Here is a 13,898-nt window from a genome sequence, read left to right as displayed (position 1 = left end):
GGTAAACTTGGCTTCTGGTTTGGGTTTTAGAACCCACATGGCTAGTTTAGAACCGCTCTGGTGCAGTTCCATTAGGCTGTAAAAACATTGAGTGAGATGGGCGGGGCCTATTTTCGCGCCTCAGTTGCGCAGTTGTAATTGCAGATCAAGCAGCAAGCTCCAACTCCGGTGGGCCCTTGTGGAAGTGTTGGGCCAAATCGAAGCTTTAACTCCATTTTTTCAACCCCTGAGGCAGGTAGGTGCCACAGCAGGGCTGTGTCGAGGTGCAGGGGGTGTTTTTGTCCGGATTTAAGCCTATTAACGATCCGGTTTTGCACAGTAAAGGGTTAACTGTTCCTTTCTTTGTGGGGCAATCTCAGCTGCATTATTTGTATATCGTTGCAGAACGTGTATGCTTTTTTTTCTCTTAAAGGCGCAGTACCGTTTTTTAAGATTGTTATTTTTTTCACTAAATAAAGTGTTTTCAAGCTTGTTTGTGGTCATTACTAGCCTGTTCAACATGTCTGACATTGAGGAAAGCCAATGTTCAATGTGTTTAGAAGCCGTTGTGGAACCCCCACTTAAAATGTGTCCCTCATGCACTGAAAGGGCATTAAATTGCAAAGAACATATTTTAGCTACTAAAAGTATGTTGCAGGATGATTCTCAGTCAGAAGAGAATCAGGTTATGCCATCTAATTCTCCCCAAGTGTTACAACCATTAACGCCCACACAAGCGATGCCAAGTACTTCTAGTGCGTCTAATTCTTTCACCCTGCAAGATATGGCCGCAGTTATGAATACTACCCTCACAGAGGTTTTATCTAAGCTGCCTGGGTTGCAGGGGAGAGTAAATGAGAGTAAATGCTGAGCCCTCTGACGCTTTATTAGTCATATCAGATGTACCCTCACAATGTTCTGAGTTGGGGGTGAGGGATTTGCTGTCTGAGGGAGAGATTTCTGATTCAGGAAAGATGTTCCCTCAGACAGCCTCAGATATGATGGCTTTTAAATTTAAACTAGAACACCTCAGCTTATTGCTCAGGGAGGTTTTAGCGACTCTGGATGATTGTGACCCTATTTTAATTCCAGAGAAATTGTGTAGAATGGACAGATATCTAAAGGTTCCTGCCTACACTGATGTTTTTCTGGTCCCTAAGAGGATTTCGGACATTGTTACTAAGGAGTGGGATAGATCAGGTATTCCGTTTTCTCCCCTCCTACTTTTAAGAAAATGTTTCCCATATCAGACGCCATGCGGGACTCGTGGCAGATGGTCCCTAAGGTGGAGGGAGCTATTTCTACCCTGGCTAAGCGTACAACTATACCTATTGAGGACAGTTGTGCTTTCAAAGATCCTATGGATAAAAAATTAGAGGGTCTCTTAAAGTAAATATTTATTCATCAGGGTTTTCTTCTGCAACCTATAGTGTGCATTGTTCCTGTAACTACTGCAGCTGCTTTTTGGTTAGAGGCTCTGGAGGAGGCTCTTCAGGTTGAGAGCCCATTGGAAGATATTCTGGATAGAATTAGGGCTCTCAAGCTAGCTAATTCTTTCATTACAGATGCCGCTTTTCAACTGGCTAAATTAGCGGCAAAGAATTCAGGTTTTGCCATTTTAGCACGTAGAGCGTTATGGCTTAAGTCCTGGTCTGCTGATGTGTCATCAAAATCTAAGCTTTTAGCCATCCCTTTCAAAGGTAAGACCCTATTCGGGCCTGAACTGAAAGAGATCATTTCAGACATCACTGGAGGAAAAGGCCATGCCCTTCCTCAGGATAAGACAAATAAGATGAGGACCAAACTAAATAATTTTCGTTCCTTTCGAAACTTCTTAGGTGGTCCCTCTACCTCTTCCCCTGCTGCAAAGCAAGAGGGGAATTTTGCTCAATCCAAGGCAGTCTGGAGACCAAACCAGACTTGGAACAAAGGTAAACAGGCCAAGAAGCCCGCTGCTGCCACCAAGACAGCATGAAGGGGTAGGGGGCAGACTTTCTCTCTTTGCTCAGGCTTGGGCAAGAGACGTTCAGGACTCCTGGGCGTTAGAAATCGTAACCCAGGGGTATCTTCTAAATTTCAAGGATTCTCCTCCAAGGGGGAGATTCCATCTTTCTCAATTGTCTGTAAACCAAACAAAAACAAAGGCGTTCTTACGCTGTGTAGAAGACCTATATACCATGGGAGTGATCTGCCCAGTTCCAAAAACAGAACAGGGGCAGGGGTTTTGCTCCAATCTGTTTGTGGTTCCCAAGAAAGAGGGAACCTTCAGACCAATTTTAGATCTCAAGATCCTAAACAAATTCCTCAGAGTCCCATCCTTCAAGATGGAGACCATTCGGACTATTTTACCAATGATTTAGGAGGGTCAATATATGACCACCGTGGACTTAAAGGATGCGTATCTACACATCCCTATCCACAAAGATCATCAACAGTTTCTCAGGTTTGCCTTCCTGGACAAGCATTACCAGTTTGTGGCTCTTCCCTTCGGGTTGGCCACAGCTCCCAGAATTTTCACAAAAGTGCTAGGGTCCCTTTTGGCGGTTCCCAGGCCGCGGGGCATAGCAGTGGCACCTTATCTGGACGATATCTTAATTCAGGCGTCAACTTGCCAACTAGCCAAATCTCACACGGACATAGTGTTGGCTTTTCTAAGATCTCACGGGTGGAAGGTGAACGTAAAAAAGAGTTCACTTATCCCTCTCACAAGAGTTCCATTCCTGGGAACTCTGATAGATACAGTGGACATGAAAAAATTTCTGACGGAGGTCAGGAAATCAAAGATTTTAACCACCTGCCGAGCTCTTCATTCCATTCCTCAACCATCAGTGGCTCAGTGTATGGAGGTAATCGGACTAATGGTAGCGGCAATGGACAGAGTTCCGTTTGCCCACTTGCATCTCAGAGCACTGCAACTATGCATGCTCAAACAGTGGAATGGGGATTATGCAGATTTATCTCCTCAGATAAATCTGGATCAAGAGACCAGAGACTCTCTTCTTTGGTGGTTGTCACAGGATCATCTGTCCCAGGGAATGTGTTTCCGCAGGCCAGCATGGGTCATAGTGACGATGGACGCCAGCCTATTGGGCTTAGGTGCAGTCTGGAACTCCCTGAAAGCACAGGGTCTGTGGACTCAGGAGGAGGCTCTCCTCCCGATCAATTTTCTAGAACTGAGAGCGATATTCAATGCACTTCAGACGTGGCCTCAGCTGGCTTCGGCCAGATTCATAAGATTCCAGTCAGACAATATCACAACTGTAGCATATATCAATCATCAGGGGGGGAACAAAGAGTTCTCTAGCGATGATAGAGGTTACAAAAATAATTTGATGGGCAGACACTCACTCTTGCCATCTATCAGCAATCTATATCCCAGAAGTGGAGAACTGGGAAGCGGATTTTCTAAGTCGTCAGACTTTTCATCCGGGGGAGTGGGAACTCCATCTGGAGGTGTTTGCACAATTGATTCATCAATGGGGCACACTGGAATTGGATCTGATGGCGTCTCGTCAGAACGCCAAACTTCCTTGTTACAGGTCCAGATCAAGGGATCCTCAAGCAGTACTTATAGATGCTCTAGCAGTACCTTGGTCGTTCAACCTGGCTAATGTGTTTCCACCATTTCCTCTCCTTCCTCGTTTAATTGCCAGAATCAAACAGGAGAGAGCTTCAGTGATTTTGATAGCACCTGTGTGGCCACGCAGGACTTGGTATGCAGACCTGGTGGAGATGTCATCTCTTCCACCATGGACTCTGCCACTGAGACAGGACCTTCTGATTCAAGATCCGTTCCAGCATCCAAATCTAGTTTCTCTGCGGCTGACTGCCTGGAGATTGAACGCTTGATTTTATCCAAGCGGGGATTCTCTGAGTCGGTCATAGATACCTTGATTCAGGCTCAAAAGCCTGTCACTAGGAAAATTTATCATAAGATATGGCGTAAATATCTTTATTGGTGCGAATCCAAAGGCTACTCATGGAGTAAGATCAGGATTCCTAGGATTTTGTCCTTTCTCCAAGAAGGATTGGAGAGGGGGCTATCAGCTAGTTCCCTAAAGGGACAGATATCTGCTTTATCAGTTTTACTGCACAAGCATCTGGCAGATGTTCCAGACGTTCAGTCGTTTTGTAAGGCTTTAGTTAGAATCAAGCCTGTGTTTAAACCTGTTGCTCCGCCATGGAGTTTGAATTTAGTTCTTAAAGTTCTTCAAGGGGTTCCATTTGAACCTATGCATTCCATAGATATTAAACTTCTATCTTGGAAAGTTCTGTTTTTAGTTGCTATCTCTTAGGCTCGAAGAGTTTCTGAACTATCTGCATTGCAATGCGACTTGCCTTATCTGGTTTTCCATGCTGATAAGGTGGGTTTGCATACCAAACCTGGATTCCTTCCTAAGGTTGTTACTAATAAGAATATTAATCAGGAGATTATTGTTCCTTCTCTGTGTCCTAATCCTTCCTCTAAGAAGGAGCGTCTGTTGCACAACTTGGGCGTGGTTCGTGCTTTGAAGTTTTACTTGCAAGCGACCAAAGATTTCCCTCAAACATATTCTTTGTTTGTTGTCTATTCTGGAAAACGTAGAGGTCAAAAAGCTACGGCTACCTCTCTTTCTTTTTGGCTGAAAAGCATCATCCGTTTGGCATACGAGACTGGTGGACAGCAGCCTCCTGAAAGAATTACAGCTCACTGTACTAGAGCGGTGGCTTCCACATGGGCTTTTAAAAATGATGCTTCTGTTGAACAGATTTGTAAGGCTGCGACTTGGTCTTCACTTCATACCTTTTCCAAATTTTACAAATTTGATACTTTTGCTTCTTCGGAGACTATTTTTGGGAGAAAAGTTCTTCAAGCAGTGGTGCCTTCTGTTTAGCCATCTGTCTTGTCCCTCCCGTTCATCCGTGTCCTGTAGCTTTGGTATTGTATCCCACATGTAAAGGTTGAATCCGTGGACTTGTCGTACCTTATAGAAGAAAAGTAAATTTATGCTTACCTGATAAATTAATTTATTTTATGGTACGATGAGTCCACGGCCCGCCCTGTCATTTTAAGACAGATTATATTTTTTGATTTTAAACTTCAGTGACCTCTGCACCTTTTAGTTTCTCCTTTTTCTTCCTGTACCTTCGGTCGAATGACTGGGGGGTGGAGCTAAGGGAGGAGCTATATAGACAGCTCTGCTGTGGTGCTCTTTGCCACTTCCTGTTAGCAGGAGGATAATATCCCACAAGTAAAAGATGAATCCGTGGACTCGTCGTACCATAGAAGAAATTAATTTATCAGGTAAGCATACATTTACTTTATTTTACAAAGAAAACACTTTATTACGCATTATCAAGTTTGGAAAAACAACACATATAGAAATACACGTTTTACTTCTGTGATTAACCTTGTATCTATGCCTCGGAATAATGACCACTTATTTATGTTCTTTTGACAGACCAACATTTCAGCCAATCACTGATCAATCCAGGGTAACTATACTGTATGAGCTCAATGTTTTCTATATGAAAATGCAAAGAAAATGCCCTCTAGTGGTCAAAATGCATTCAGATTAGATGCACGCTTCAAGCTCTAAGAAATGAGCAGATGAACCTCCTAGGTTTAGATATCAGCTAACAATAACAAGAGAACTAAGAGAAATTGGTGATAAACGTTTGAGATATAGTTTTGAAAAAAATGCATTTTTCAAAATTAAAATCATTACTGTTTTTCTTGACTGTCCCTTTAAAAAATAACATATGCTAACATATACTAATCCTTAGGGATTGTTGGTATATCTACATTTACTTGTTCAAACATGAAAATATTGGAATAGGATACTAAGGGGGGTAGTTATCAACGTGTCTACTTTTCCTGCCTTCTCCGGCCCAATACGCCCGCCTAAGCTCGCCTCACATCGCCGCTGCAGACCTGCAAAAATTCGCCTAAGTTATCAAAAAAGCTGTCAAAAAGCCGCGCACCAAGTACGGGGCGATGAGCAGCGGACTGTGAGAGTTATCACTCATCCGATCTCGCTGCTCTTCTGCTTTTTTACATCTTTCTTGCTAGCCTGTCACTAAGCACCCACACTAACTACACTGTTCTACCCCCTATACCGGCGCCCCCGGAGCCTCCCGCAACAAAATAAAGTTACTAACCACTAAACCGCCACTCCTAGACCCCGCCGCAACTCTTATAAATGTATTAACCCCTAAACCGCCGCTCCCGGACACCGCTGCCACCTACATTATACCTAGTAACCCCTATCCTGCCCCCCCTATACCGTCGCCCTCTATAATAAAGTTATTAACCCCTATCCTGCTGATCCCGCACCTCGCCGCAACTAAATAAATAGTTTAACCCCTAAACTGCCGCTCCCTGACCCCGCCGCAACCTATATTAAATTTATTAACCCCTATCCTGCCCCCCCTACACCGTCGCCACCTATAATAAAGTTATTAACCCCTATCCTGCTGATCCCGCACCTCGCCGCAACTAAATAAATAGTTTAACCCCTAAACTGCCGCTCCCTGACCCCGCCGCAACCTATATAAAATGTATTAACCCCTATCCTGCCCCCCCTACACCGTCGCCACTGTAATAAAATTATTAACCCCTAATCCTAAGTCTAACACTAACCCTAACACCCCCCTAACTTAAATATTAATTAAATAAATCTAAATAATATTTCTATTATGAACTAAATTAATAGTATTTAAAACTAAATACTTACCTTTAAAATAAACCCTAATATAGCTACAATATAAATAATAATTATATTGTAGCTATCTTCGGATTTATTTTTATTTTACAGGCAAATTTCAATTTATTTTAAATAGGTACAATAGCTATTAAATAGTTATTAACTATTTAATAGCTTACCTAGCTAAAATAAAGAGAAATTAACCTGTAAAATAAAAACTAACCTAAGTTACAATTACACCTAACACTACACTATACTTAAATAAATTATTCCTATTTAAAACTAAATACTTACCTGTAAAATAAACCCTAAGATAGCTACAATGTAATTAATAATTACATTGTAGCTATCTTAGGATTTATATTTATTTTACAGGTAACTTTGTATTTATTTTAGCTAGTTAGAATAGTTATTAAATAGTTATTAACTATTTAATAACTACCTAGCTAAAAGAAATACAACATGACCTGTAAAATAAATCCTAACCTAAGTTACAATTAAACCTAACACTACACTATCATTAAATTAATTTAATAAATTAACTACAAATAACTACAATTAAATACAATTACATAAACTAACTAAAGTACAAAAAATAAAAAAAGCTAAGTTACAAACATTTTAAAAATATTACAACAATTTTAAGCTACTTACACCTAATCTAAGCCCCCTAATAAAATAACAAACCCCCAAAATAAAAAAATGCCCTACCCTATTCTAAATTTAAAAAGTTCAAAGCTCTTTTACCTTACCAGCCCTTAAAAGGGCCTTTTGTGGGGCATGCCCCAAAGAATTCAGCTCTTTTGCCTGTAAAAGAAAAATACAACCCCCCCAACATTAAAACCCACCACCCACATACCCCTAATCTAACCCAAACCCCCCTTAAAATAACCTAACACTAATCCCCTGAAGATCATCCTACCTTTAGTCGTCTTCACTCAGCCGAGCAGCGATGGAACCGAAGAGGAGATTCGGAGCGGCAGAAGTTATCCTCCAAGGGGCGCTGAAGAAATCTTCCATCCGATGAAGTGATCCTCCAGTCGGCGCTGAAGAAGTCTTCCATCCGGGCGATGTCATCTTCCAAGAGGCGCTGAAGAAGTCTTCTATCCGGGCGATGTCATCTTCCAAGCGGTGTCTTCAATCTTCAATCTTCATCCCGCCGACGCGGAACATCCTTCTTTACCGACGGACTACCGACGAATGAAGGCTCCTTTAAGGGACGTCATCCAAGATGGCATCCCTTCAATTCCGATTGGCTGATAGGATTCTATCAACCAATCGGAATTAAGGTAGGAAAAATCTGATTGGCTGATTGAATCAGCCAATCAGATTCAAGTTCAATTCGATTGGCTGATCCAATCAGCCAATCAGATTGAGCTTGCATTCTATTGGCTGATCGGAACAGCCAATAGAATGCGAGCTCAATCTGATTGGCTGATTGGATCAGCCAATCGAATTGAACTTGAATCTGATTGGCTGATTCAATCAGCCAATCAGATTTTTCCTACCTTAATTCCGATTGGCTGATAGAATCCTATCAGCCAATCGGAATTGAAGGGACGCCATCTTGGATGACGTCCCTTAAAGGAGCCTTCATTCGTCGGTAGTCCGTCGGTAAAGAAGGATGTTCCGCGTCGGCGGGATGAAGATTGAAGACCCCGCTTGGAAGATGACAACGCCCGGATAGAAGACTTCTTCAGCGCCTCTTGGAAGATGACATCGCCCGGATGGAAGACTTCTTCAGCACCGACTGGAGGATCACTTCATCGGATGGAAGATTTCTTCAGCGCCCCTTGGAGGATAACTTCTGCTGCTCCGGATCTCCTCTTCGGTTCCATCGCTGCTCGGCTGAGTGAAGACGACTCAAGGTAGGATGATCTTCAGGGGATTAGTGTTAGGTTATTTTAAGGGGGGTTTGGGTTAGATTAGGGGTATGTGGGTGGTGGGTTTTAATGTTGGGGGGGTTGTATTTTTCTTTTACAGGCAAAAGAGCTGAATTCTTTGGGGCATGCCCCACAAAAGGCTCTTTTAAGGGCTGGTAAGGTAAAAGAGCTTTGAACTTTTTTAATTTAGAATAGGGTAGGGCATTTTTTTATTTTGGGGGGTTTGTTATTTTATTAGGGGGCTTAGATTAGGTGTAAGTAGCTTAAAATTGTTGTAATATTTTTAAAATGTTTGTAACTTATTTTTTTTATTTTTTGTAACTTAGCTTTTTTTATTTTTTGTACTTTAGTTAGTTTATGTAATTGTATTTAATTGTAGTTATTTGTAGTTAATTTATTAAATTAATTTAATGATAGTGTAGTGTTAGGTTTAATTGTAACTTAGGTTAGGATTTATTTTACAGGTAATTTTGTATTTCTTTTAGCTAGGTAGTTATTAAATAGTTAATAACTATTTAATAACTATTCTAACTAGCTAAAATAAATACAAAGTTACCTGTAAAATAAATATAAATCCTAAGATAGCTACAATGTAATTATTAATTACATTGTAGCTATCTTAGGGTTTATTTTACAGGTAAGTATTTAGTTTTAAATAGGAATAATTTATTTAAGTATAGTGTAGTGTTAGGTGTAATTGTAACTTAGGTTAGTTTTTATTTTACAGGTAAATTTCTCTTTATTTTAGCTAGGTAAGCTATTAAATAGTTAATAACTATTTAATAGCTATTGTACCTATTTAAAATAAATTGAAATTTGCCTGTAAAATAAAAATAAATCCTAAGATAGCTACAATATAATTATTATTTATATTGTAGCTATATTAGGGTTTATTTTAAAGGTAAGTATTTAGTTTTAAATAGGATTAATTTAGTTCATAATAGAAATATTATTTAGATTTATTTAATTAATATTTAAGTTAGGGGGGTGTTAGTGTTAGACTTAGGTTTAGGGGTTAATAAATTTATTACAGTGGCGGCGGTGTAGTGGGGGGCAGGATAGGGGTTAATAAATGTATTATAGGTGGCGACGGTGTAGGGGGGGCAGATTAGGGGTTAATACATTTAATATAGGTTGCAGCAGTGTCCGGGAGCGGCGGTTTAGGGGTCAAACTATTTATTTAGTTGCGGTGAGGTGCAGGATCGGCAGGATAGGGGTTAATAACTTTATTATAGAGGGCAGCGGTATAGGGGGGGCAGGATAGGGGTTACTAGGTATAATGTAGGTGGCGGTGGGCTCCGGGAGCGGCGGTTTAGGGGTTAATACATTTATTATAGTTGCGGCGGGGTCAGGGAGCGGCGGTTTAGGGGTTAATATGTATAGAGTAGCTTGCGGTGGGCTCCGGGAGCGGCGGTTTAGGGGGTAATAACTTTATTTATTTGCGACGGTGTAGGGGGGAGATTAGGGGTGTTTAGACTCGGGGTACATGTTAGGGTGTTAGGTGTAGACAGCTCCCATAGGAATCAATGGGATATCTAGCAGCAGCGAACTTGTACTTTCGCTATGGTCAGACTCCCATTGATTCCTATGGGATCCGCCGCCTCCAGGGTAGCGGTTTGAAAACCAGGTACACTGGGCCGGAAAAGTGCCGAGCGTACCTGCTAGTTTTTTGATAACTAGCAAAAGTAGTCAGATTGTGCCGAACTTGTGTGCGGAACATCTGGAGTGACGTAAGAATCAATCTGTGTCGGACTGAGCCCGGTGGATCGAAGTTTACGTCACAAAATTCTACTTTTGCCGGTCTCTAGCCTTTGATAACTAAGGCGAATCAGCCTCGCCACAAATACGCTGCGGAATTTTAGCGTACTTGAGGTGGACGGCTTGATAACTAGGCCCCTCTGCCTGTATGCCATATTTCTATTGACGTGTTAAATAAAGTCTATTTTCTTAAAGAGACATTATTGTGTTTGAATTTTTAAGAAAGACATTTCATTTAGAAGGAATATGGTTTCAGGTCCTTTTACGAGTTACTTTAGAAATATATGCTCACACTAATATATTTGGAGATTAACCAATGTGGAACTCATACATGACGCAATACTGAGCATTTACATTAAAGGCACAGTATACAATCATTTTCAGAGAACTGCATGTAATAGACACTACTATAAACAACAAGATGACCACATACTGATATCAAAATCCATGAGAAAACGGTTTAAAGACTTACTTAGAAAATCTGTTTAGCTATGTTGAAAAGTTAGCTTGAAAGCCCATTCCAAGTGGGAAATAAGACAATCCCCCTTCCTTGGCATATGAAAAGACCCTTTACACAAACAGGAGCAAGCTGGAGAAGGTAGCTGATGGTACTCACATCAAACTTTGAGGCTTGGGTAGGAGTCAGAAAATCACTGCAATGTTATTTAAACATAAGCAAAACTAGACATTGATTATAAAAAAAGGATATATAAATAGATTGAAAAAACATATATGTGTTGAAAGAATGAGTGTATAATATCCCTTTAATAAAAAAATAACACGACATAACATCTAGAATAAGTAGGCATCTCATATATTTAGCATATGTTAAAGGTCAATGCATATTGCTTACTTGATTCAATTACAATAGCTCATCTTTAGGAATTAGATATGTAGAAAATTCAACACAACACAGTCATTATTTATAAAATGGAAAATATTGTTGACAAACATATTAAACAAGATGGACTATATTCATGGATTTGCACTTGACTCAAAATATCTTATGAAGGAAAACATATTGCTTTCATTTGTTTATTCAACGAGACAGCCATCAAAAGAGATTTTTGTGTTCTTTATCATCTATGGTTCAACAAAGTACATGATTCACACAATCCATACTCAACATGGTTTTAAACTTGTCTTCTCATTCACAAACGTGGGTTACGTGCAAATTCAAATATTGTGGGACTACGTAATCCAATCAGACGGATTTAACACCTTGGTATGTGACGTCTTAATTAACATGCATCGTTGATCGCGTAAAAAAGCCATCCAATCTATGGCGCATCCTTGATTGCGTAAAAACGCCATCCAATCTATGGCGCATCCTTGATCGCGTAAAAACCCAATCCAATCAAAGGCGCATCCTTGATCGCATAAAAACGCCATCCAATCAAAGGCGCATCCTTGATCTCGTAAAAACGTCAGCCAATACAAAGACTCATTTGACAGCTTGGCAGGTGACATCTTAAGCAACATGGCGCATCCGAGATCGTGTTAAAAAATCAGCCAATACAAGGACTCATTTGACAGCTTGGCATGTCAATAAGAAACGTATTTATATTTTATAAACTAGTATGTGCTATATTGGTAGCTAGCAATGTCCCGCTAGATAACGTAATACTGTGATATATGAAATAGAATCCATTATTGAATCTAAGGATATTTTTCATTAGAAGCAGAGGATTATTAACTATTTACCAAGCAGCAGGGTTTCAATAGACCTGAAAATAACATTTTATGTTACACGATTATGTAGGACATTGCAATTTGAAATACATTTTCACATTGAATTTTAATCTTTGGATTATTGTGTTTCATGTCTCTTTAAATGTAAAATAATGCTATTAGATACATTATGAAAATAGGAATTGTTTATACATTATATGTTACCTATAGCTATGGTGTCCATCTTTACCATTTAAAAAGGGACACATGAGAAATACATATGTCAGGGAAATTTTAAGATATGTTAAGATTTATTTGAAATAACAATAATGACACATGTATTGATCAAACGTGTCACTTATTCAAGTTGAAATATGGTCAGCCTACCTATAGCAATATATTGTAGGATAATTAAAGAGAAAAAAGAATAAGAGAAATATATAAATCATCTCAAATATGCGCATTACACACAGTGATTGATTTTGGTACACTACTACAATAAGATATAAGTGAAATTGGAATACATGTGCTGTCAACATTCAAATAAGTATTTTTTTATAAATATTATATGTCCATGTTGATGTAAAAAGGACACAAATACATTAGAAATGCATATCCATTCCTTAAGAATTGTGGTCAGCATCACTTAAAGGGACATGCAATACAAACAATTAAGTTTCTGGATTCACAGAGAGGATACTATTTACATCAAATTTTCAATTTACATAGATTATATCATTATATCAATCTTGGGATCATTTGTTAAAGGTGCATCAATTCACAAATAGTTTAGAAATGAACACATGGATGTGCAAAAAAAAATAATATATATATATATATATATATATATATATATATACAACCAGCAATATATATAGATAACTTCAATCCTATGCTAATCATAATCTTGCAAAGATAAACCTTTATGAAAAAGTATATCAAGAAAATTACTCAAATTCAGTTTGAGATGTAAATATTAAATTTATTGACAATAGTATTATGAAAGACCATTATTTTGTTTCATGTCCCTTTAAGGATTAACCACATAAACTATAGATTTCAATCAATGGCATGAATAAAGAGGACAAATAATATTGGAATTACAATTACTTTATTATTATATCATAAAACATAAAGAAATAAGATAACGTTACAAAAAAACATTTTTAAAAGTCTGCCCCATTGGAGCCATTTGACAAGGTAAAAGAGTGCATCACAGTCCTTGGAGGAAGTTGACAAGGGCCAACAAATGCCAACACAGCCCCATTGGAGCCATTTGACAAGGTAAAAGAGTGCATCACAGTCCTTGGAGGGAGTTGACAATGGCCAACAAAGGCCAACACAGCCTCATTGGAACCATTTGACAAGGTAAAAGAGTGCATCACAATCCTTGGAGGGAGTTGACAAGGGCCAAAACAGCCCCATTGGAGCCATTTGACAAGGTAAAAGAGTGCATCACAGTCCTTGGAGGGAGTTGACAAGGGCCAACACAGCCCCATTGGAGCCATTTGACAAGGTAAAAGAGTGCATCACAGTCCTTGGAGGGAGTTGACAAGGGCCAACACAGCCCCATTGGAGCCATTTGACAAGGTAAAAGAGTGCATCACAGTCCTTGGAGAGAGTTGGCAAGGGCCAGCACAGCCCCATTGGAGCCATTTCACAAGGTAAAAGAGTGCATCACAGTCCTTGGAGGGAGTTGACAAGGGCCAACAAAGGCCAACACAGCCTCATTGGAGCCATTTGACAAGGTAAAAGAGTGCATCGCAGTCCTTGGAGGGAGTTGACAAGGGCCAACACAGCCCCATTGGAGCCATTTGACAAGGTAAAAGAGTGCATCACAGTCCTTGGAGGGAGTTGACAAGGGCCAACACAGCCCCATTGGAGCCATTTGACAAGGTAAAAGAGTGCATCACAGTCCTTG

Source organism: Bombina bombina, chromosome 6, assembly GCF_027579735.1.
Source record: "Bombina bombina isolate aBomBom1 chromosome 6, aBomBom1.pri, whole genome shotgun sequence".
NCBI lineage: Eukaryota > Metazoa > Chordata > Amphibia > Anura > Bombinatoridae > Bombina > Bombina bombina.
The sequence above is the reverse complement of the archived record's forward strand: the minus strand, read 5'-3'. Positions refer to the sequence as shown.